The sequence below is a fragment of the Pinus tabuliformis genome, chromosome 1_2, assembly GCF_031772625.1.
Source record: "Pinus tabuliformis cultivar Carrire ecotype Pingquan chromosome 1_2, CPIR1, whole genome shotgun sequence".
Taxonomy (NCBI): domain Eukaryota; kingdom Viridiplantae; phylum Streptophyta; class Pinopsida; order Pinales; family Pinaceae; genus Pinus; species Pinus tabuliformis.
This window is the reverse complement of record NC_142298.1, coordinates 531,365,585-531,393,287: the sequence shown is the minus strand read 5'-3', so window position 1 is coordinate 531,393,287 and position 27,703 is coordinate 531,365,585.

The following is a 27,703-nucleotide window of genomic DNA, read 5'->3' as shown; positions in this document are numbered from 1 at the left end:
TGAAGAATGAGTCGTTTTATAGCAGTGCTCACATGGATGAATATCAAAACAATGATATTTCATATGGCCAACTCGATCACAATGTTGGCATTTAACAATTTTTTGTTGTTGTTGTGGAAGATGAGCAGAATCTGGAATAGTTGAAGATGAATTTTCAAAGAAATCCAACACTATGGAACTGGATGGGCTTTCAGTAATTTGGAATATGAAAGGACACATCCTTATCATATTCAAGACCAATTTTGTTCTTGTTATGGAGAAGCTATTCCCAAGGTTTGATGGTGGGTTTGGGAAGTGTATGTTGAATTTTTGCTTCTTTCTGCAAATCTGCTCCTTCATTGGGCACTGGATCTTAATCAACTTCAACATTATTGACTTGCTGCTTATGGGAGTCTATCTCAATGTTATAAACAAACAAACAAACAAAAACATGTTCAGAATGACAACACTTCTATTTTAATTCCTTTTGCTGAAGCTGAGATTCAAGCTCCAAAAATTATATCTTCTCTTGTCTATTTTGAAAATAGGTTCTAATATCAACAAGATAAGTTTTGTTGATTCTTACTGTATCATGATCAGAGGAATGTATCAAAGTTTTTAAGAATTCTAATACTGTATTAATTGTGGTCATTTTCGTTGAATAGATCAGGTGAATCTCTCAAATTACATGGCTAAAGTGGTTGTAATGATAAAAAAAAATACCCTTGGTGGAGTCTTCCTATGCCAATTGATGGAGGATCTTCACAATAAGTATAGAAGAGGTGAAGATAATAATGTTGCCTATGATACCATGTGATGGAAATTTTCCTTCCAATAAATCACCCAAAAAATTTGTCCCTTGAAGCCAACAACTCGGCCTTCCAAAGGAAATTCATCCCTCTGATATATGATGCAATAAACTAATGAAAATATATCATATGGCTGCCAATGGGAATAAAACACCTGCAATGAGCTCCCACTGATAATAAGATTGAATTGGATGACTGTATCTGACTTCAAACCCAACTCTCTGGTGTAGGCAGGAATTTTTAGATCTAGAACTATGAATCTATAATCAGTTGCCTCCTTAATTCATAGCTCAATCTCCCTATGATCACTATTGCCAAAATACTATTTATCCTCCTTGATAATATGGTGCATAGAACTAGAAGATCCACACTCCTTCCAAAGTTTGGTTCCTTTTCACAAACACTTTGAGTGCAAACTCAGATAAATTCTCTTTAATAGACAACACAAGAGTTTTTTCAAACAATTGGTATGCAAATAGTGAAAAGGAACATCTGAGGCAAAGATTGAAGGAAAATATCAAATTTCCAATGTCACTAGAAGAGTACACTTGGGAATTTGATCCAATGGACAAAGATTAAATTGAATGATCTAGAGGTGTTATTGAAACCAACTCGGCTCTGTAAACAAGATGTTATCAAACTAATGTGTTTTTTCCAAGAATAAGTTGCTATAGGTATAGGAAATTATGATATGAAGTAGCAAAATGAGCTGAGTTGCTCCAAGAATGATACTAGCTCAACTTCTCCAAAATTAAGCTGATAAAGGTATAAGAAAAATGGTTTCAAGAGGAACTTCAAATCTAGATCACGAACAACCAATGACTCCTTTGAATTTGGTCTCCTCTTGATCAATAAACAAATATTATTCGACTCCCTTCAATGATTCAATCCTTTTCTTATATACAGAGATAGGAAATGGATGAATACTTCGATCCCTTTTAGAAATTATGAGTCTTCTACAGCCACAATAATATGACCCACTGAGATTTTAATTCTGGAATAAATTATCACAAGCATTTGGCCTTCCTCTATTAGGCAACAAATCAGCCTCATAAACACATTGTTGATACACAAATGACTTAGACTCTCTTTTCATACATGGCTCAGTCTCTTTTGATGGACTTCCTGGAAATTTCGTGGGAGTATGGTATAAGTCAGAAGGTTTTGTCACTGAATTTCCTTTTCATCTTCAACCTATGATATCACAAGATCATCTCCGTAATATTATTCTTACTCATTCTCCGGAATGGATCATTTCTATGTTACATCAAAATCTTGCCGCTAATTCTCCCCATAGTGAAAAATATGTTCCTTCCAATGAAAGAAAACGTAATTATAATGCTATGCACGAATGGCTCTGCGTTGAAATATTTACACCTCGAGGTTGCATAGGAGGTTGCATCAAACCTCAACAGGGAGGAGATCCAATTCATCATCATTCCATGGAAGAGTGCAACAAATTATAGGTTGAATCTAAAAAGAGTTGATGTGCTCAGTGACTTTGACTTCAAACAATTTCTCACTGGATGGCTACCGACTTGCCCCCCGTGTTACGTTCATGCCTTGCAGGTTGCCCTGAGGGACAAACCATCTTCTCTTCCTTTCTCTGTTAATAAGACCACCTATATTTTGGATGAGAAATCTCCTCACTCGAACCTCAGTAGCGATCATCACGGTGATAATTGACAACAAGATGCTCTGAAAGGCAGAACTGATTATTCCATTACGTTGATGGGTCTTATTCAGAGTTTGTGTGTTGTAGAGCTCGAGCTCACACTTAATTTGGATAGCGCATCCATGGCCTTTCATGTGAGAAAATGTGTCAGTCACTATTTGGAGGGGAGAGGAATCGCACCAGGAAAACTGATCGATCACTCTGCAACAACTCTGACAATGGGCATTACTATGCAGAGAACAACCAAAGAAATCGTCAAGAAAATAAAGCTTGTTGAGAGTTTAGTGGAAAAACACACACTCAAAATAGGAATGCACACAATAATGTTAGTTCTTACAAGAAGGTAGGCAGAGCTGCATGCAAAGAGAGAGGTTAGTGGCTCAAATTAGAGCAAGGCCCGAATTTGCCAGCTCTGATAGCATGTTAAACACAACAATGGCGAAGACAAAATATGAAATATCAACCTTGAAATCATATATTATTCACATGATATACATTTATAATACATTGGAGTGACTCTTGGATTCATCTTCCAAGGTCTCTTGGACTCCCTTTGACTGTTCAACTTCCTCAACATAACCCTTAGTGGATTAGTTGTCCAACAGTTGGGATATTCTCACTGGTGTGATATGGCTACCATATTTTTATCTTTTCCACGTTTTTACTTCTTCATCCCCTCCTTAGAAGCATCTTTTTTCTCCTTCTACTTCGATCTACTTGATTTCCCTCTCTTCAGGTCTATTTTATTTAGGTATTGTGCTTGTACACAGCCTCATCCACCAATTTGGGCTTGAAAAACACCACTTGCTCCCATAGATGGCGGTGTACACCCCCAAATACTTGAGGAGTACACATGGGTTCTTTGGGGAGATGCCCAAAATTATGGCCATATTTCTAAACTATGTGGTGTACTCTTGCATGCTTTGCTCCAACTTTTGCCTAAAGTAGTGCCACTAGATCCAATGGTCCTCTACGTGCACAATAGGGTAAGAATGTGACTTAATGATGGTTTTTAAGTCCTCCCACTTAGCCACTGGAGACTCTTCCTCCATCCTTAGGGTATCCATGTGGCTCTCCTACCAAGTTAGGGCATGGCCCTCTAATTTCAGTCACGCGAATGAAATATTTTTTTCTTCCTTAATTTGATGGATGTTAAAATACACTTCGAGTTGTTGTAACTAGTGATTTAGCTTTAGAGAATTGATATCACTATGGCATAGATTGATATCAATTTTTGCATCCAATTTAAACATGGGTTGTGATTGATTCACGACACTCCAACTGGGCTGATCTTTTCTCGGTTCTTTCTTCTTTTGATTTCTTTTTTTCCCAATTTCCTGACCCCCCTTATTATTTGTACTCTGCATATGAACCCCGATCTTCTCCAAATATCCCAAGCTTATTTCTTAGGAGATTCACATTACGATTTATATCAAAAACTTGTTGTTCTAGCTATGAAATCCTCTCCTCTAAAGGATCCCAAAGGTTATTCACAAATTTGTCAACCATGATTAAGGTTTTCTGAATTTTGGCCCAATCAATCTGTATCCCCCGCAAATCTCCACAATACACCCAAAGAACCCTGCTATGATACAAATATGATCTATAAAATGTCGTGGATATTCCATTGGACAATTTGCCACAACATATCTGATAAAATTATATTTGAAATATGAAATTCTACACTATTACAAATTTATTCAATTTTTGGATATGTAGATTTATTGTTAATAGTGCATGCATGGAAATAAAATTATTTATAAAATAAAGAACAACAAAATAAAAGATCACACACACATTTGACACAAGATATGCTCTAGGAAACCCTTTCAGGAGAAAAACCCAACAATAAGGTGAGGTCATTTTGCTCTTTTTCTTTGAATGGAAATATGGTTGTGAGTACAAAGAAGTATGGTATCTGGCCAGTGGGCTGATACAGTGCATAAATTATCCATGTATTCTCTTCCTCCTATCCTTCTTGACTATTCTTGCTTATTTATGGAACAAATGCACTCGAAAGCATGGAACCCCTTTTCCTCCTAGTGGTCCGGTTATAACACAACCTAATAGCCTACTAGTGGTTAGGTTTAACTACCTCAACTCTTAACCAAAGTTACAATATAGACTCTTCTAGAGTCTTCTACATCATAATCACATGGCTAGCCCCTTTTCCATGAATAATGGGGCCTGACATGGTATCCTCTAGAACTATGGTGTTGAAACCAAGAAGGTTAACTTCTGAGTGGCATAACTTTCAGATACAAACTCTGATTGATGTGATTCCTGCACGATTGGAAAGGCCTCTTTGTGTAAAATAGCATTAAGAGGTGTGAGGTCAAAGCGACAAATTTTTACCGCCAAAAAATGTTGTTTGATGCTTGAAAATGCTTCTGAAAAGTTTAAAGCCTTGTTTTGCCATATTGGGTCCTGCCACTAAAACTGTCCCATGAGTTGATTCCTCCACTTTTCGACTTTGAAAGAATTGATATGGATGACAAACAATATAATGATCCAATGTGGATCAACAAGAGATTTAGATGACAGAAAGTCTATCACTAGATATGCATTTAGTGTAGGATCCAAAATTGTCTTGGAGCCATAAGAAACAACCAATTGTATTTTTGTCTTCCATTGAAACCAAGTACAAAGTATTATATAGCACCACCTATAAGGCAATTTAATTAAGGCATAATCTCAAAAATAAGAGAAAAGAAAAAGTACCAAAAATCATTAATTGTGATAACTAAAACTCTATCAAATTAACATACAACCTAGTTTATCATACCAAAATAAAGCATATTAAAACCCATAACTCATTTTGTAAAAAAAAATACAACAAAAAAAAATTGACTTAAATATTAAAATACAAATGATAATTTAACATATTTACCAAACTTTTAAGAATGAATAAATTTAAATTATGTAAAAACAAATTAAGTATTTTAAAAAAATCATTTCTCCGTTAAAAAAAATGATAAATAAAATCAATAAGAAGAATGAATAAATTTAAAATATGTAAAAACAAATTAAGTATTTTAAAAAAATCATTTCTCCATTAAAAAAATGATAAATAAAATCAATAAGAAAAATATGAATATTTCAGTACATTATTATTTCTAATTTCTAAGAAAAATATTAATATTTCAGTACATTATTATTTCTAATTTCTAACCCATTATTAGAATAAAACATCGCATTGCATTACTTTTCAATATAAACCATTAGTGTCAAGGTTAAATTCATCTTTATTCTCACAAATTTAATAGCTATCAGCTGCACTTTTTCATTACTATATATATGCCGGCTACACTTTTTCTTTTATCTATATATATCTATCTATATATATAAATTGAATACATATTGGATATAATAATGTAATAACCTTGTTTAATAAAATCTCTTGATTGTTTTTTTCCTAATGTATGGCACAATTTTATATATATATATATATATATATAAATGAATATATATTAGAATAATACTATAATAAACATATTTAATAAAATCTCTTGATTGTTCTCCCTTTTTGTGTTTCAATATATGGCACCACAAGTCTTTTATTTCAATAAACATATATATATATATATAAATCTCTTAAACTTTATCCAACGCTAACGAACACGGGATAGGAAAGTCACATTAAAAGTTAGTATTTTTTTTTAGGATTTTAACATTGAAGGAGGTATTTTTAAGAATTTTAATTTATATGCCATTTTATTCTCCCTGGTATTAATTCAAAACAGTTATAAATGGCCACAACAATGCAGGTCTTAAAGCGTTTCTACCCATTTTGCATGCCTCATGTGAGGTAGAATTCAAAACAGTTATAAATGGCCACAACAATGCATATCATATCTTAAAGCGTTTGTACCCATTTTGCATGCCACATGTACGTTCACAAATAGAAAAATAATCAAACTTATGCAAACCAATGCATATCATATAACTTTCGTTTGATTGCTGCATGTTACATGGTACCTTTACAAATAAAGAAACCACCTAGCTTTTGCAGAGCAATGCATATTACAAAGCTTTTACAGAGCTCTTGCATTACAGACGGTACATTCACAAATAAATGACTTAATTGTTCATAACAGAGAAATAAATCACCTAACTCCGTTGCGTGCCACAAGATACCTTAACAAATAAATCATTCACTTAATTTTTATCTACCATTAACACAAATAAATAAATCACTTTTGTGATCTACCATTGATAAATAAATCACCTACCATTATGTCTATTGAAGGGAAAATTGATATCAAAGGTAAAATCAATATCAAGCCATAATGACAAATAAAATGAAATTATTGTTATTAGATCTCACCTCAAGAATCAAAGTGCATTGCATTAAAAGCTACTTGAGCGTTACCTTTGTTTCGAAATGTAATAATCAGATTGCAATTATTTTTTTATATATTAAAAATATAATTTTAATAATAATAAAACCGCAATATAAATTAGAATTTTACTATAAATTATATAATCAAATAAAGATGATTACTAAAATGAAAATGACTTTAATAAAAATTCCAAATCTTAAAACTCATTGTGGAAAATAAAATTTAAATATTATAACATTAGAATATTTTTATTATTGTTTTACATCCGATCATAAAATTTTACTCATTTTAATTACACGAAGGTGTTTCTCTATAGAGTTGGGCCGAGTAGATTTAGCCATTCTGATCTTTCTGTTTTTGTTGTCCTTCATCCAATCAATTTTTACCACATGGGACTCTGAGACATGCGGCTCGCCTCTTCGGGATCGTGGACATATGGAACAAGAAGTTGATTCTGAGACTTCGATCTATGGTGATAATACCTTGTAAGATCGTTGAGATACACAGATCTAGATCTGCAAAACAATAAACAAGCTTGCAAGAGAAGGAAGGAAGCGAGCAAGAATTGAGAAAAGAATAAAAAATTGATTCTACAATATTAGTTTTAGAATAAATACATAAAAGCAACTAAGTTAAGCTTAGTTGTACATGCAATAACTAAAGCTAACTAAAGCTAAGTGTGCTTTATCTTATGTTAATGTGTACATGTGCCACATGCAAGCAATAAGTTAACTGGAGCTAATCTAGGTGCATGTACACCAACACAGCTAGTCTAAGTGCATGTACACCAACACCCCCCATTAAGCATAACTTAGGTGAGTGTGATGCAAAATGAATGAGTCTCGGCAACACGGCCATTTTAGGTACCCATATACAATGCATAAAAAGGAGGAAAGAGGGAAAACCCAGTGGGAAGAAAACCCCCCCTCAAAATATAATGCAAAAGTAGAGAAAAGACAACTGCTAGGCAGTCGTGTCCTTCACCCCGAGACGATCTCGCAGGAATCGAAACTTCTGCTCAGTGAAAGTCTTGGTGAAGATGTCAGCAATCTGCTCGGAACTAGGACAGTACTGAAGATCGATGATCCCATCATGAATGAGTTCTCTAATGAAGTGCATGTGGATCTCGATGTGTTTGGTACGCTGCCGCTGCACTAGATCTCTGCAAAACTTTAGCGTACTTTGATTATCGCACCAGATGACAGTTGGATGATGGACACTAATCCCAAGCTCAGATAGGAAATGTTGTAGCCAAATTGCCTGAATAGTGGCATTGACTGCTCCTCTATACTCGGCCTCTACTGATGATAAAGCAATGGCAACCTACTTCTTACTTGACCAACAAATTGGGCCGGAGCCCAAACTAAGTACATAACCGGAAGTAGACTTGTGAACAATGGTGTCGCCAGCCCAGTCTGAATCTGTGAACCCGATGAGATTCAAAGAACAATTGGCTGCATAATGAATCCCATAGGTGATTGTCCCCTGGACATATCGAAGGATGCGCTTTGCAGCATTCCAGTGTAACTCATGTGGCTACTGCATGTATCTAGAAACTGCTCCGACAGCATAGGAGAGATTAGGACAGGAGTGAGTGAGATAAAGAAGACTTCCCACAAGTTGGCGATACAATGTGCAATCAACCAATGGTGTGTTTTTGCCATTCTCAAGCTTTATCCCTGATAAGAAAGGTGTGGCTGCTGGCTTGCAGTCACTCATGTGAAATCGTGCCAAAAGATCTCTGGCATATTTTGGTTGAGAAATGGTAATGCCAGAATCACGCTAATGGATCTCTAGTCCAAGGAAGAAATTTAGCAAGCCCATGTCTGTCATAGAAAACCGCTTATGCAATGCAGTTTTGATGTTAGTAATGACAGAAGCTGAACTACCCGTTATCAAAAGATCATCTACGTAGAGTACTATGATCAACAAGGAGTCAATTTTCTTCAGAAAATAAACATTGGAATCAGATTTGCAGCGTACAAAATTTTGAGATAACAAATAAGAATCCATCTTTGCATACCATGCTCTAGGTGCCTGCTTGAGGCCATAGAGAGACTTCTTTAGTTTGCATACCAGAGATGAATTCTGCATGTATCCCGGTGGCTGCTCCATGTAGATTTCTTCCTCGAGATCACCATGAAGAAAGGCATTCTTCACATCCATATGATGCACCTCCCATCCTCTTGCTGCTGCAATGGAGAGAGCTAGCCGAATGGAATCCATTTTTGCCACTGGAGCAAAAGGCTCATCATAGTCAACACCATGTACTTGCTGAAAACCTTTTGCTACCAATCGTGCCTTATATCGACTAACTTGGCCATTTGATGCTTTCTTGGTCCGGTAAACCCACTTGCATCTCACAAGTTTGCGATTTGAAGGTAGCAGAACCAAATCCCAAGTCTGGTTCTCAATGAGAGAGTTATATTCCTCATCCATGGCGGCTTCCCATTCAGGATGCCCATTTGCTTCTGCATAAGTTTGTGGATCAGATCCATGCATCATATAAGCATGCATGGGCATGGATGGCTCCATAGCTAAGAGTGCTTAAGGATCTTCCTCAAACAGAGGGATAGAGGCAGGATCATCAAGGATATCACTCATGCTACGCCATTTTTGTGTTGAAGGTGGTCGAGAATCTTCCGAACTACATGCAGAAGTATGATCTCGATGTTTAACAACTGGCGGTCTAACAGGGGTCACAGGAAAAGACTCATCTTCATCAGAATGCTGGTCTGAAGTTTCATCTGCATACTCATCAATGAGTGGTGATGAAAATTTGGTAACAAGTTCATCTACTGGTGCATGCGAAATATCTTCGTCAAACTTTACACTCCTTTCAATAAAGAGCTCTTCAGTGTGGATATCAAGCAATCTGTACCCTTTGACTTCATCAGAATATCCAACAAACATGCATGCTTTGCTTTGAGGCTCCAAAGCCTTTCTCTTCTCTGGAGGAATGCGGGCCCATGCTCGAGATCCAAAAATGCGGAAATGACTAACTTCAGGTTGCATGCCAGTCCAAGCCTCAAAAGGTGTTTTTCCAGTAACAGATTTATGAGGAGATCTGTTTTGGATGTATGAGGCATAATTAATAGCTTTGGCCCACAATTTCGACGGAAGAGATCTTGCATGCAACATGCAATTAGCCATCTCTTTCAAAGATCGATTTTTCCTTTCAGCCACGCCATTTTGCTGTGGAGTGTAAGGAACTGTATGCCTGCTTCATCACAAAGATTCTTGATATCTTTGTTGACATATTCCGTCCCATTATCTGTGCGGAGTATTTTGATGCGTTTTCCAGACTGATTTTCCGCATGCGCTTTGAAAATCTTTAGATGTTGAAAAACTTCAGACTTGAGTTTCAAGAAGTAAACCCAAGTGAATCTTGTGTAATCATCTATAAATGACAACACATATCTTGCTTTGCTCATTGAAAGCACCGGAAATGGACCCATGAGATCACTGTGTACAAGTTCCAAAGGTGAAGAGGCTCTCCATGCATGCCCCTTCTCGAATTTTTCTTGTGGATGCTTTCCAAGAGCACATCCATTACAAACACCATTTGAAAATTCAATGGTTGGCAATCCTTTGACCATCCCTTGCTTACTAAGCTGTTGCATATATCTGAAATTCAAGTGCCCAAATATCTCGTGCCAAATCCTACTTTCTTCATTTGCATGCGTAAGTAGCAAAATAGAATCTGATTGAGGAACAAAATCAGAAAATGTATACAGACGAGATTGATCATTTACCTTGCCAGATGCAATCTTCAAATTGGTTTGCATGTCATAAATGCTCACGGAATCTGGGGTAAATTCCACTTTCCTTCCGCTGCCTGTGTGTGTCATCTGATACACTGAGAGAAGATTCACAGAAAGCCTTGGAATATGCAAGACATTTTCAAAACTTCCATCTTCGAATTGCACTCTTCCTTGTCCAGTTGCTGCAACTGCAGAATTATCCCCCATGAGAATGGGAGGACCTGAGTATGCATGTAGAGAAGAAAAGGATTCCTTTGAAGAAGCCATATGATGTGAAGCTCCTGAATCGATGATCCATTCTTGTGGTGCAGAATGAAGAGCAATCAAAGCATGCCCATTACCTCTTGGATCTGGTGCTTTTTCTCCAGACTTCTTCTTAGCATTCTCAGGAATGTGGTCTCCAAGATTGTGTTGCTTGAGTGTCTGCGCCATAAGATCTATAGTCTTCTTCATGCATGCAGATTCAGGATGAAAAGCACGGTGGCAATAATTGCACATTGATTGCCCTTTCGTTCCTTTCCTTTCCTTTGAGCTAGATGATCCATCAGGGGGTTTGGGATGTCCTCCCTTTCTTGGATCAGGATCCTTCTTCCCTTTTCCTTTCTGATGGTCTTTGGAATTTGCCTTTCCTTTTGCATGCATAGTAAGTGCATGCGCTTTGGAATTTTTAAGTGTGCCCATTTTGATGAGCTTATCTTGCTCATGCATCAAAGGCTGAATAAAAGAATCCAGTGAGGGCATCTTCCAAGCTGCACCAGTTGCAGATCTGACTGTGTGGAAGGTAGAGATGAATGCTGCATACTCTGGACCAAGTTTTGATAAAATGGAAAGAATCAACTGATTTTCTTGCTTGGATTTGTCGATCCCGCATCCTTTCAGCTGAACCAACAAGGCTTTATACCTTGTGAAAAAATCTTAAATGTTATCAAAGTTTCTCGGATCTAATGAGTTTAACTCATTTTCGAGAATGTGACCTTGCATTTCATCCTGTTTTCCAAACAATTCTTCCAAAATTTTCCATACTTCATTTGGAGTTGAACATGATTCAACATGAAATAGCAGTTCCAGAGAAATAGATAAACATAGGATGCCGAAGGCCTCGTCCATGCGATTGAAATATCTTGTTTTCTCCATTGCCGATGTTGGTTCAACTTCCGTTCCCATGGTTATTCGAAATAAGCCTCTACTTCTGAGATGAAGTTGAATCTTTGGCTTCCGTTCGAAATAATTATATGGAGTGAGAATTGTCGATTGTAGAAACTCCAATTTAGACTCCATTCTTTGTTGTTGCTTCAATCTTCTGAAACTGCAAATAAAATTGCTTGTGCACTGATTACAAATCCCTGTGCTCTGATACCATGTAAGATCGTTGAGATACACAGATCTAGATCTGCAAAACAATAAACAAGCTTGCAAGAGAAGGAAGGAAGCGAGCAAGAATTGAGAAAAGAATAAAAAAATGATTCTACAATATTAGTTTTAGAATAAATACATAAAAGAAACTAAGTTAAGCTTAGTTGTACATGCAATAACTAAAGCTAACTAAAGCTAAGTGTGCTTTATCTTATGTTAATGTGTACATGTGCCACATGCAAGCAATAAGTTAACTGGAGCTAATCTAGGTGCATGTACACCAACATAGCTAGTCTAAGTGCATGTACACCAACATACCTAGAATGGGAGACTTCCTTCATCTAGACAATTGCGCTGGCTATTCCCTTGTGTTGTCAATTGAAAAACATAGATATCAACCTGGTTGATATTCTGAGCAGATTGGCTATGGCACAATCCTTAGGGAATAAAACTAAAAAGATAGGTTTGTCTTATCGTTAATATTTCTGACACAGGCCCCGAAATCCCATGACTCACGCTCTTAAAATTATGTAATTCAAGGGCAATGGGAATGCCAATATATTGTTTCCTTTCGATGCAATTAGTCTATGTAAGCATGGTCAAATGAAAGAGAATGAATTATAAACCATTCCACTTACGGTTCTTTGTTGCATGAGTGCACTAAGAAGAGAGCGATATCAGAGGGTAAACTGGTCCATTCTCACATGAACGAGACGGAAATCATACCAAATGTTTTCTTATGGAACACCCTTCTTAACATGTATGTCAAGTGCGGGAGCCCGACAAAGGCTCACATTGTTTTCCACTAAATTCCCAAACCAGAAGTTTCCTCGTGGACTATTTTAATTGTAGAAAATGCTAGGCATGGACTCTATGAAGAGGCTTTGAAATGGTTCAATCAAATGAAACAAACAAGGATTCAACCCAATCAACTCACATTTCCCAGTGTTCTCCTTGCCTGTTCCAATTTGGGGAATCTGCAACATGGTATTGAAATCCATGAAGAAATAACGAGGAATGGGTTTCATTTTGATTTGGTTGTGGCTAACGCCCTTGTAGATATGTATGCAAAATTCATGAATTTAGAGAATGTACTCATTCTGTTTGAAAAAATCCCTGAGCCAGACGTGGTTTCATGGATCGTATTGATTGCAAGATATGCACAAAATAGATACATTGAGGAAGCCTTGAATCCCATCAAACATATCTTCTGCCTAAGGTAATATGACTTGGGTTTACACCATAGAGTTGCATTTGCTCAAGAATCTTTGTGTTTGTGGTGACTACCATTGTGCCATTCAATTCATCAACAAGATTGTTGCATGAGGGATTATTGTAAGTTATATCAACTATTACCATCATTTCAAGGATAAACAATGCTCTTGTGGTGATTATTGGTAATTGTAAAGACTCTTTCTATAAAAACTATTTGTTTTTTTATCTGAAAGAAATATCATCTATTCACTAAGTCACCACTTTTAATAGTTGTCATCATTCGTGGTTGGTCTTAGTATCACCTATAAGGACATGGTATTCCATGACTAATTGTTATATGATTACATTTTATTATCATCTCTTATATCAACATTTGATAGTCTGTATTGAGAACTAATTCCAAAGATTCTAATAAGGGACTTCTTGATTCTCATACCAACTATATAGTCCATGCCTTTTTATAAAAAATTATTCCCAAATATTTATCAGTACAATGGTTCTCAACTCAACTTCACACACACATACACAAACTTAAGTCATAGTGACTATTTCTTATCTACCCAACAATCCATATTTAAACTTACACATCATATTGAATATTGGACTATTTTCTTTTTACTAACAAGCAAACCCTTGATTATTTATGTATTTACCTTATTGTTTGGATGATGCATGTTGTGTATTACTTCTTTATTTACAGTAAGGTTCTCTTGCACCTTTTATTGATTCCTGATTGGTCTTAGTATTACCTATAAGGATATGGTATTCCATGACTAATTGTTATATGATTACATTATGTTATCATCTCTTATATCAATGTTTAATAGTCTATATTGAGAACCAATTCAAAGTTTCTACTAAAGAACTTCTTGATCTCATACCAACTATATATATATATATATATATATATATATATATATATATATATATATATATATATATATATATATATTACATGCTTTTTTATAAAAAAATATTCCCAACAAACCCTTTGAATATTGGACTATTTTCTTTTTACTAACCAACAAACCCTTGATTATTTATGTATTTACCTTATTGTTTAAATGGCCTTTATATATTTACCTTACTTCTTACTTCTTTGTTTACCTTTATGTATTTACCTTATTGTTTGAATGATGCAGGTTGTGTATTACTTCTTTGTTTACCCTTTATGTATTTACATTATTGTTTAAATGGCCTTTATATTTCTTTGTTTACCTTTATGTATTTACATTATTGTTTGATTGAATGATGCATGTTATTACTTCTTTGTTTAAGTTTATCCATTCATGATGCAGGTTGTGTATTACTTCTTTGTTTACTTTTATGTATTAAAAGTATTGTTTGATTGAATGATGCATATTATTCATGATGCAGGTTGTGTATTACTTCTTTGTTTACTTTTATGTATTAAAATTAAATGATGCATGTTATTACTTCTTTGTTTAAGTTTATCCATTCATGATGCAGGTTGTGTATTACTTCTTTGTTTACTTTTATGTATTAAAATTATTGTTTGATTGAATGATGCATATTATTCATGATGCAGATTGTGTATTACTTCTTTGTTTACTTTTTGTTTACTTTTATTCATGATGCAGGTTGTGTATTACTTCTTTGTTTACTTTTATGTATTAAAATTATTGTTTGATTGAATGATGCATATTATTCATGATGCAGATTGTGTATTACTTCTTTGTTTACTTTTATGTATTAAAATTATTGTTTGATTGAATGATGCATATTATTGTTAATCAGTAATGTTACAGTGAAATCTACTTGCTTGCTACTTGCTTGAGGTGAGAGTACAGCTATTAAGCAGCGCAGCATGCTAGCGTGAAGGTTGACAAGCCCGGATACTCGCTTTGGAGGGATTACTTACAGGGCTTACCGGAACAAGTAGCCATTGCTTTCTTCCTGGAATAGTATTATCCCTTTCAATTGGCTAGATTCTTTTAAGGAGATATTTCCATAGAAGGATAGATTCTTCCAAGGAGATATTTCCTCCATAGAAGGAAGCCGATTCTCTGAGAGAAGAAGGAAGTGTTGTGTATTACTTCTTTGTTTACTTTTATGTATTAAAATTATTGTTTGATTGAATAATGCATATTATTCATGATGCAGATTGTGTATTACTTCTTTGTTTACTTTTATGTATTAAAATTATTGTTTGATTGAATGATGCATATTATTGTTTGATTAAATGATGCATGTTGTGTATTACTTCTTTGTTTAAATTTATCCATTCCACAATATGTCGGGATTTTTTTACTATACAACAAAGATGCTAATAATGGTCAATTTAATGATTTCACCAATGTATGCAATATATTATCCTTAGAGAAGTTTCTTCGACTTTGAATTATGATAACTGGACACACATAGAAAATGTATTGGTTCCAAAATTTCCTTTGCAATGTGGTATTATTCATATATTAATCTAAATTACATGTGCTATCGGCGTCCTTCAGGATTGTTCTATATTTGAGTGGGAAGCTCATCCACTTGCCACATACACAGTACGGGATTGACCCAACCGATGACTTAGATTGTTTACTAAGGAATCAACAGTCAAATTGCAATTAGGGTTACTTTGTTTGATTAATGACCTTGTATGGTTACTGTTGTACCAATTCATTTTTCACTTACCCTTCCTTTGGTTATGCCACTCTACGGCTAGGGTTACAATCTTTTTTTCAACGACATCCATCGTTTTCGTCAGCACCGTTTCAACAGGTGTATTCTAGTTACTTTCGTTGATATGCTACTTCCATTTGTCGCCCAAATGCAGTTTACATTTTTTTTGGTCGAGCGGAAATTACTTACACCTGAGATGTGTCAACATCTCTTTCATAGGTAAGGATTAACAGTAGTAATGAGATTCAGTTATTATTTTTTTAAACAAAGTTACATTTGAATGGTATAAACACATGTTAACGTTGCTGCTTATGTTCTTGCAGGTTTGCTGAAACATTCCCTGAGTTTTGAGATGGTGAAACTTTGTATTCACATAGGTTTCTGAGAGGAAATGTGAATGAATTCTTCCAATACCTTCCTGGGACCCAAACCAGGTAAATGTTTTCAATTTTCTCATTATAGAAATGCTCGTTTTTATTTTTCAAAACATCTACACAAAAATTCACCTTTATTCCTATTCGGCTAGCGCTTAAATTCTAGAATAATTTCTATGGCTACTAGGGTTACCAGAAAGGGTTTCTTCCACTTCATACCTTAGGCTTTTTCTTCTGCAAGAAGGGTATTTTCTATTTATTATTTGTGGAGTATAGTTCAATCATGGTTATGTTGAGTTTTATTTTACAATTCGTGTCTTACCTTTTTGGCTAGTCGAATGTACCGAGCCTATTACGTTGAAATTTGTTACCTTTCCCTTTTTCATTTTCATTCCAGATAATTGTAGAACTATTGGCCTTATTGTCTTTGGCCCGCAACAAAATCCTTTGTTCTCAAGGTTTTAATTACTCATTCTTCTTATTATAACTTTAAATATTTCATTCTTCTTATTATAACTTTAAATATTTCCTTATTTATATTTATTTGGTTACCCATTTAAACATTCATCTTTTATTTCTTATGTAGAAGAGTTTTTTCCGAAGAAGGGTCCACAGCGGTATGAGGTAATATTTAGTTTCCACTTGTAAAGAGAACTTCCTTTTCATAATTTTTTTTTTCTAAACTATTACCAAGTTGTCAAGTTTTACTAGCATAGCTAATTGAGGATGGGTTTTATTAGCAAGGCGACCTCAGATCAAATTTTATGGGGGTGGTTGTTCTTTATGTTGGGGGTGCTAGGGGAGGATACATGCTAAAAAATCCAGTCATCTTAGGGCTGGTGTGACCCAAGCAGGGTACGATCCCCTAGTGAGTTTCACGGATCAGATGCCCTTGGGTCACAGTGGCATCTTGGATCGCAACTCCTCAAGACATAAGTTAAACTCAAAAGATCATAGACAACTTGACAAAAAAAAATATCACCAAATCATAAGATACACCATTTTTGCTCTATTTGTAACAGTTATTTATACACTATTGCAGCAACGTTACTGGCCATTGAAGTTGAATTTTAATCTCGGTTATAAATTCTAGTTAATGAATTGTACCTTCTCCACGTTGGAAACCCTCCAAACCTTCTAGCTTCTCATTAGGAAAAGGGAAAGTTACACATATATGTGGAGACAGTGATTCTAAGTTTTACGCTTTTGTTACAAAAAAATTGAGTCTTATTTTATCACATGTCAAGAGAATATGAATTCCCAAACTAAGGGAATTATTGTTTTATGAGGATCTTCCTACTCATTCAAAATTGTGTAGTGTTTTATAATAATGGTTTAGTTTTTTTTCTGAGAGAGCATCCTTGTTCTGGTATCTCTTTAACATATTATACATGTATTTTATTGTTTTACCGAACAATCTTACCATTGATTTTAATAGATAATATTATTTATTTCTTTAGCAAATAATATATATATATATATATATATATATATATATATATATATATATATATATATATATATATATATATATATCTATCTATCTATCTATATATATATATATATATATATATATATATATATAGATATAGATATCGCGTTTGTTTATTGTGTTTTTTTTAATCATTGTGTTTTGTCCTTATAAAGAGGGTTATATATCATAGTAGTAAGTATATATACATATATTTTCAGTTCTAGAAATTTTCTTTTGTTTTCCTCTTAGGAGGTTCGATGAAATTATGTGCTTTCTTGCAAATTTTTCCTCAATAATAAAGTGCATGGATATCGTTAGTTGTATATTTATGTGAAAAAGAAAATGACATATTTTGAGTTTTTTCAAAAGAAACTCTTTTATGTGTTTATAATATCCTCGTAATGTGTTCTCCATTTTAAATAATTTTTTCTCTGTAATTTTTTTTAACTACATGTTTAGTCTTGTTATCTATTTGCTTTCACTCGACCTACACTTGCAGTATGCTTACAAATACAATATATCATTCTGTTAATAAATTTTATTCTCTTCTAACAAAAATCAAAGAACATCTTTATAATAAATATTACTCTTGTTGTCATATAATTTCCCTCCCTTTATTTACTAACATCCTATAAAAATAAAACATAGAATTACTCAATGCTTAATGATAGCCATATATAAGTTCTAACTTTTCATTCTTCATTCTAATTGGGAAAAATAATAAACTAGAAAAAAACGAGTAAACAATTTCCATTTGAACGCTAATAAGAAAATACAAGAGTTAGAAACACCAACTTGAACAATTTTCCTGGAATTAAGAATCAAGCACCTGGCTATTCCCAACCTTGACAAAGCATATGTAGGCCTCCCCTGAGCAAATTAGGCCTGCAATTCCTCTTCTGTCTATTACTTACAACTTCTCTTCAGTCTCTTAAATTCTGCTCTAAAATATTGTGAGACAAAATCAAGTAAAATTATAGAGATATTATATATCTACCACTCTTTGGGTGGTTATTAATTGCCTCCACCTCACCAACGGGTGGTAAGTAGTTAGTTAATCATTAATGAGCTCCTTTTTCTCACTCTTGAAGACAACTCCATGTCTTCTAGGAAACATTTAATTGGCCAATATTATAATTTCATAAATAAATCTAATCACCCAGACTAAATGCCTAGGACTTGCTAATGAATAATAATAATTTCCAAAATAAAATTGCAGCATTTTCCCTCTTTCATCCATCTATACTTAACCATTAATTTCCCACTTTTGTTTTTATTTATAAAATAAAAACATAATTACAACTTTACAAGTAGTTATCATCAACAAAATTGTTGATGATTAAATGTCTATCTGTCTTTTAATGTAGCATACTTAACTAAAATTAAACTTATGCACATTTAATTACAATGAAGTCATTAAGCTGAGGATATCACACTAATTTGCACTATTGGCACAAACCTTGAATAATGATGTCCTTAAAGACAAGGTGTTGTATAATTCAAGCACTTGGGTAGCATAATTTACTTATGGAGAATATTCGAGTCAGCGGAAAATGGATACACGGGGTTAAACATCTTAGCCAATTGGCATAAACCTTGCAAAATGACAGATTTTAAGACAAGGTCTTAAAATTCAAGCAATTGGGTAGTATATTTTATCAAGAATCTTTGTGTTTATGGTGGCTGCCACTTTGTTGTTACAATAAATTATGAAAATTATGGGAGCAAGGGTGCTCTGCACCCTTAGAAGTGTCGTGAGGGGCGAAATTTTATATGAACTTGTTACTTGATTTCAATGTCTAATTGAGAAGGTTAGTTTCATTTAATGTAGTTGTTATGCATTTGTTTAGTTATGTATTCTCGATGTTGAGGTTTATCTGAGTCACATAGGCTAGAGTTGTGGATTTTGGTGAATTGTGGTTGACATGCAGTAAGTAAATTGTGGTCTCCTTTATAAGGAAATTGTTGTATCCTTCCGAGGGAACTACAAAGTAGACCTATTATATTTAGCAAACTAGTTGCATCATACTCCACGTGTGTTCACTTTTGACCTACAACTTCCTAGAGTTAAGAGACGGATAGGTAGAACTCTACTAGAAGCTTTGTCAGTGTCCGTGAGATGGTGTTTGTTAATTGTAGACTTTAGGAAGCCTTTTGATTTTGGCTTGATCATCCAAAGTAGGCTATGGTCGACTATGATCGATGGGTGCAAGTTAAATTTGGAAATTTTCCATATATCAAACAGAAGGTTCTACATTGTAGGCAATAACTTCTAAAGTTATATGGTTTCTTAGGCATCTTTAAATTCTTATGAATTGTTTGTATTTATTTTAAGCAAGATGTACTAGGATGGCTTGGGTTCTGTATTGCATTACATTACTATCTCATTCAAATTTTATGATAATTTACATTTTGTGATTAATTCTTATTTATTTTTTATCAATTATTTGTTTAGATTAAGACAAAAGAAAGACTTAGTTACAATGTTGAAGTTGTGATATTTCCTTGCTTATGTTCATTTTATAAACTTAATGTTAAATTATGATGTCATTCAGGGAAAACTTCATAGATGAATTATGGCCCAATGGAACTTTTTAAAGTACAAGAAGTTAAAATCGGGAGAATCTTTATGAATGCTTGACGGTAATATTTTCTAAATGTATTCATTTATATGATTATGAGATTTTTGGTAATTATGCTAGAATTTAGATTAGATGCATCAAGTTTCTTGTTGGATCGTTATTTAGCTATTTACCTGCTTATTTTACCATCTCTCATCTTACTTTGGGTATAACCAAAAGATAAAACAACAAATTTTTATCAACAAGTAAGCAACCACTTAAGTATACGATTTCTCTTTGTAATACAAAAATTTGTGCGCTTTTCTTGTAATAAGTATATCAACCTCATTCTTGAAGTAGTATAAGCTAGACTAGTGGAATCTCACAGGAGGATCCACTGTGCAACCTAGGAAATGAGTCATTGGGATTAGGCACTTAGACAAAGATCGAGCTTGGTCTTTATTTAATATTTATTCTATTAGAAATATGAGTTTTTATATTTAGTGATTTAGTTTTTCAAAATGATCAAGTACCAAATTTTATATGCTTTCGATGTATCTCCGCACCTTTAGTGGCAATTTCTAATATATCTTCGTACTAGGTGAACATAATGGGTCTCTTTCCAGTGATATAAGACACTGGCCTCCTTTTTCATATACTTTGAACTACACTGAAAGTAAGACCACAATCTATTTCAAGACCAATGATATAGACTATGGATTAAATAAATATGAATTTTGTGATTTGAATTTTTTTATCACTTAATTTTATGTTATATATCAATTTAATAAAAAAATTATATTTTGATCTTTTCATATTTGATAGATCTAGGTTTAGAATAGATTTATGTTAATTAGTTTTTAGATATTGTCATGTTTATATGTAATTAGGGTATTCATATAAATTAAATGATTGATAAATGTTGATCCTCATCAAAATACTTACTTCATGATATATCTCATATTTCCAAAATTTAAAAAAAAATCATATAATATCAACTACATTATAATTTTTACTACTCTTGAAAACCTGCAGAGTGTTGAGGAGACATTGACAAGGTGTTCTATTAAGGCACTCATGATGAAAAGGTCATTGATTTGTAGAAATTCTACAAATTCTCTACAAATCTCGCTCTAAGACCATGTAGAAAATCTGACTGTAGATTAACCCGATAATGCAATATAACCAAAGAAAAATACTATAACCTACTTCTACTATCAATTTGCTTTGCGGAAGCTTAAATATCGAGTTGAATTAGAACTGAACAATATAACCAGAAGAAGAAGAATCAATGAACATGAAACATAGAAAATACTCAAGGGAAAGCCTCAGCTAAAAACCCCACTATCTGTATTATCGTACAAGGTGGAAATACATAAGAATCATAAAAAGCCTTAGCTCTCACAGCTAGCTAGCTCTCAGTACAATCCTCATAGATGCTCATAGGCAATCCTGGCTTCTCACAAGCCTTCTCCTCTGCCCTCCAAGCTCCTATTTCCTTGCGCTGATCCCAGCGGGTGATTCTCACCTCACAAGTGGATGATCTCCTAATCTCACCTATTGTCAGAACTGCACAATCCTCAAGGAACCTTACCTTGACTGCATGCATTAGTTTCCTTTATAGGAAAACACATGCAACTGGTAGTACACTGTCCTTGACATTTAGCTCAATTGGGTCTTTCTTAGAATAGACATGCATGAGTTACTGATGAGGGAATCTTTAGTTATCTAGAGTACACTATTTGAGTGCATGCATGCATAAACTAACTGATAACTCACAATTAGTTCCTCAAACATTTTGGAACTAATTTAACTGGACTTAACTCAGTAAACTGAGCTAACTAATTACAACTCAAATATAACTCAATATTATCTCCTTAATTTAATGGATAACTGTTGCATGACTGCATAAAGACTTCTAACTTGAATTTATCCAACTAATTAATCCATAATTAATTAATTAGTTATTTCCAAGCAGTTGGTGAGACTAAATTCGATTTTAATTCACAATTTTAATTCACAATTTTAATTCAAGGAGAGATTAAAATTCGAATATTCTGGATTCTATTTTTATCATTTCTTATTTCTATTTTCAACACTTCCTCTCAGCAAGAAAGGAATTCAACTCGATCCCGATCATGAAACTTTGGAATGTTATGCATGCAACACTTCTCTCAAGTTTTGTTGCTCCAGCAACTCAAGAAACAAAAAAAATCCAAACTGAATCACTATGATGCATCTGTCATCAAAGTCTCTAACTGCTATTGCCTCTGTCAACTGAAAACATTGCGCTTCTGCTAACTCTGTCTTTTTGCACTATCATCAATCCTTCTCTACGATCTTCAGTGTTTGACTACTCTAGCCTTTGTCACTTGATCTTTGACTGCATCCTCCCACTACTATGTACTTTGGGCTCCTGTAGCAAGGTACGATCCATGAGATAAAACCTCTCAATGGACCCTGCCCAATTTTAGCCTTCTTGGGACTATCACTTCACATCGCCCCACCTTACACCTTGAGGTATGGCTGCATGTGATCCCTCTGATCACTTCTCCAATTGTGGCTCCTCCACAATTGTCTGAGACTTCTTCTGGGGCTGCATGTTGAGAGGTAATTTACTCTCCCTCTCAACCACCAAGTCTCTAATATTTGCCTTACTGCTCAAGATCTGCATGCATCTTGAACCTCAAGAGCATACAGGTTCTTAACTCGTGAACCGATATGCTTCACTTGTCTTGTGGTGATGTGTCTAAGGAATGCCTTTCCTTTACTGAAGACAACATCGTAGCCTTTTTCCTCCAACATTGTGACCGATACCAAGTTCTTCTTCTGTCCAGGCACATACTTCACATCTGTCAAGGTGATAGGAGCTCCATGCTCCCTCTGAAAAGCAACCGTGCCCACTCCTGAAACACTATACCTTTCGTCGTCACCTATCTCTATGCACATCTTGAGGTATTTCTCCTCTAAGGCACTGAATAAACTTTTATCGCCGGTCATGTGGAATTAGGCTCCACTGTCAAGATACCAAACGCAGTGCATCATCGATGACACCATGCATGCAATGAGGGTAAAGTCCATTTTGAACTGAGAGGCTAATGCCTCACCTTCTGATCCTTCCGAGGTTCCCTTCTTGTACTTCTTCGATGGACAATTATTCGCATAATGTCCCATATCGTGACAGTTAAAGCATATCACTTTAGACTTGTCACTCTTCTTCCTTCCATGAGAAGAATTCGATTTGGAATGGGAATCCTTCCCCTTCCCTTTCCTTGCCTTACTCGCTAAGGCCAGATTTTCTTCATCATCATCCTTGGATGAAGAACCATCTCGTGTTCTCCTCCTGATCTCCTCTTGCATGAGATTTGACCACAGTGGTTCCCAATCCGACAGTTTCTCCCTTCCATTCATAGAGTCGTGGTAGCTATTCTAGCTCTTTGGAAGGCCATGGAGAGAAAGGCTCACCATATCACCATCGACAGTAGTTATTCCCACAATACCAAGCTCATCTCTACATGTGGTGATCTTGTTCAGATATGTGGGAATAGTATCGTTGTTCTCCATCTTGATTATTCGAAGCTTATCCTTGAGCGCCAATTTCCTTTGGTTGCTACTGTTCTGGTAAAGGTCCTTCAATGTCTTCCACATTGAATATGGAGTATCCCTCCCATGGAGACTCGAGACAATATGATCTCGAACTCTCTCAAGGATGATCCGTCTCGCCTTCGCCACACACTTCTTCCACTCAGCCAACTCTTGTGCATTATTTCAAAATAGCTTTGGGATTCCTTGATCGATGAAATCCTTCAAGCCATTTTCTTCTAATCCAGCCTCCATGCAATCTTTCCATGCTATGTAATTCGAGCTACCTTCCAAGGCATACTCGAGTCTCAAGCCATAGAACGCCATTGGAAAACCTTGAAGTATGATAAGAATTCGATTTGCACCTGCAACCCCGAACTTCAAATTTCAAATTCTCTTCTCAGTATATTGTTCACAGCTCTGATAAACTTGGCTCTAATACCATGTAGAAATTCTACAAAATCTCTACAAAGCTCACTGTAAGACCATGTAGGAAATCTGATTGTATATTAACTTGATAATGCAATATAACCAAAGCAAAATACTATAACCTACTTCTACTATCAATTTTCTTTGTGGGAGCTTAAAGATCGAGCTAAATCAGAACTGAACAATATAACTAGAAGAAGAAAAATAAATGCACATGAAACACAAAAAATACTCAGGGGAAAGCCTCAACTAAAAGCCTCACTAGTATTATCATACAAGGTGGAAATACATAAGAATCATACAAAGGCTTAGCTCTCACAGCTAGCCATCTCTCAATACAATCCTCACAGATGCTCACAGGAAATCCTGGCTTCTCACAATTCTTCTCCTCTACCTTCCAAGCTCCTATTTCCTTGTGTTGTTTCTAGTGGGTGATTCTCACCTCACCAAGTGGATGATCTCCTGTTCTCACCTGTTGTCAGAACTGTGCAATCCTCAAGGAACCTTACCTTGACTGCATGCATTAGTTTCCTTTATAGGAAAACACATGCAACGGATAATACATTTTCCTTGACATTTAGCTCAACTGGGTCTTTCTCAGAATAGACATGCATGAGTTACTGATGAGGGAATCTTCAGTTATCTGGAGTACACTGGTTGAGTGCATGCATGCATCAAATGACTCATAACTCATAATTAGTTCCTCAAATAGTTTGGAACTAATTCAACTAGACTTAACTCAATAAAATGAGCTAACTAATTACAACTCAAATATAACTCAATCTTATCTCCTTAATTAAGGGATAATCTCCATGACTGCAGAAAGACTTTAACTTGAATTTCTCCAACTAATTAATCCATAATGAATTAATTAATTATTTCCAAGCAGTTGGTGAGACTAAATTCGATTTTAATTCAAGGACAAATTAAAATTGGAATATTCTGGATTCTATTTTTATCATTTCTTGTTGTTATTTTCAACATGATTTGAAACTCCGTGGGTAAAATCTAACCATGCTAAGGGTTTTTGTGGCCCATGCCCAGTCTGATTTTTGGGTGATTTTGACAACTTAGATGGCCCTATATTGCAGTTACTCAAGCCATAGGTTAGACGTGCTAGTCATCTCAAGACTCACATAATCTAACAAAAAAAAATCACAACTCTTGAGATAAATTTCAACCTTTAATCTTTAATTACTACTGAGAATATTCTAAAATATTCCATGGAGGTTAAATCCCAACCATATATTTATTAATAATCCCTATCGATGCAGTTATTTAATATGTATCAAATGATAAAAAATCACTTTTAAAATTTTGTTAATAACTAATTAAGTGAATATTTTATTTATAGAAATAACTCATAATAAAAAATAAATCTTTATTATTCAGTTGAGAGGCACATTCTACAGTCCAGTATGATGGTGATGTGTGATTTTGTCTTTGCTTAATGTAGAGTTGACAAGTGTTCTTTTTAAAATAAAATATATATATATTCTAAATAAAAAGAAAAGTAATGTCAACTACAATAAAAATGGAAATGAATATATACATTTGGTTGGTTCTAGGACGGAGACTCGGGATGGCTCTAGAACTCCATGATGCTTCACCTCGGGGTCTAGGGTAAGAACAGGGGTGCTCACCACGACTGTCACTGCACCTAACCGTCTCCTCCCTACATACTACCATTCGCTACGGTGTGCGGTTTGACCCCTACCTTTACGCGCTGCCATTATCGTTCCTTGAACTCCTAAATGATTGGTGGAATGGTCAAAGATGTCGTTGACTACTTTGCTGACCCAAATCCCTACGAGGAAATTCGGTCATGCCCTAGCAGTCGTGTCAAGTTCTGGCTCTTTTGGATCATCACTCTACCTGTTGTCTACACACAAAATTGCCTTGGACCGTTCTCGGCTACCTGTGTCCCACTTGCCTCCCTCATATGCTCTAGACACCTCTTCTGGATTGGATTTCCCTCCGCTCTCCCTGGAAGCCCTCAACCTTATCGCGACATGCATTCCATCTTCTCCCTCTTTCGACTCCCCGCTTCCTGATTTCCCCCTCCCATCCACACCTTCTGACACTCCCATTCTCTCTGACATCACTCAGCCTAGGATTACAACCCCCCATTTTTCCACTCCGACTAGCAGCAGAAACCCTAACCGTAACTTTCCTCTACATTGCTTCCCCATTCCCTCAGGTTGCTTCATCTTGCCCATCCTGCTCCCTAAGAGCAGCCCACCGTCCCCTCAGGCGACTCTCCAGAGCATAAGGGGACCCTTTCAAGACTACCCAACAGCTCCTAGATCAAACAAAGCAAAGAAGGGGAAGTGCGTAAAGGTGACAGATAAGGAAATTAACCTCTTGTTGGGGGAATACCTCATGATGGGAAAGGTGGTGGACATGGCTAATAGGGTCTTGATGGGCTGAGTCAGAGGGAAAAACTACTTTGTGGAGCTTCTGCATCTTTGGACCATGGAAATTTGGGGCTCACTCCTCAAAGAATTACCTTCGATTAAGGTTTTCATATGTGGGTGGTTTTCCCTCATATTCCACAAGGAGGAGTATATTGATTGGATCCTCTCGAGATTTTGGCACATAGAACTTTCTCTAGTACTGCTTAAAAGATGGAACCCCCTTTTCGACCCAGAAAGGGAACAACTTGGTGCAGGGTCGATTTGGGTTCGACTTCCAGGGCTCCCAATGCAATTTTGGTCGGAGGATGTTTTCATTCGCATAGGTAATGCCCTAGGGACCTATCTGGAACATGACAAGACATACGAATCCTCCAGGAACATGACCATGGCTTGAATCCTGCTTCATCTAGATAAAAGGGAAGGATTGGAGGAGAAGATCACCCTCCATTGGCGACATTATTCATGCAAGTAGATCCTGGACTATAAGGGAGTACCCTTCTAATGTCGGAGATGCCACAAGGTTGGGAACCTGTTTAAAGAATGTCCACTCGTCTCGCCATCATCTCCTTCTATTACAAAGGGCAAGAAGCACATGCAAACTGAAGAACCACAAGTGGATGAACAACCCTCTCGTTCAACTAGTCCTATGGATGTGGCTAGGAACATTGCTCAACCAACTTGCTATGCACAGGTTCCACCTATCTCCCCGCCCATGACTAGATCCTAGACTGCTACGATGGCTACACCATCCACAGGTACTGCTCCTCCTCTCTGTTCCTTTGTTTTGCAATTTAGTAATTTCATATATTCTATGTCTACTTCTACATCCATCCCCTACATGAACACCACTCTTATCAATTTCTCGCTCGACCCCCCTCTGGCTATCTTTTCCACCACCCCCTGGGTTGTTCACTCTCCAAGTCTATTTGACCCTTCTATATCCTCCACTACCTCTGGATCACATTCATACAACCTTCCACCTCGTATCCCGATACTCCCTAAATCGATTGTATTAGGCATGTCATCCACTATTGCGGAGGCCAAACCCTCCCGAGGGAGGCCCTCTAAGATTTCTAAAGCGATTAAGTGTG